Raw genomic sequence first — 239 nt, forward strand, 5'->3', positions numbered from 1 at the left:
AATCGACATCTCTAAAGTACAATTCTATGTGATTTCTAGGGAGAACAATACAACCGATCCACACCTGCGTCAGGCAAAACGTTTATCTCGTGACCGTAGCTACGTTCGGCGACCAATTGTCACCTCGAACCCACTTTCGCTTTCACAAATATCAAACAATTACAAATGACAATTGCTTAATTACAGTTATGATAAAATCTAGGCTAAAGCATTAGAAGGCTTCCTCAAAATTGCAAAGG

The sequence above is a fragment of the Bombus impatiens genome, unplaced genomic scaffold (assembly GCF_000188095.3).
Source record: "Bombus impatiens unplaced genomic scaffold, BIMP_2.2 scf_0749, whole genome shotgun sequence".
NCBI lineage: Eukaryota > Metazoa > Arthropoda > Insecta > Hymenoptera > Apidae > Bombus > Bombus impatiens.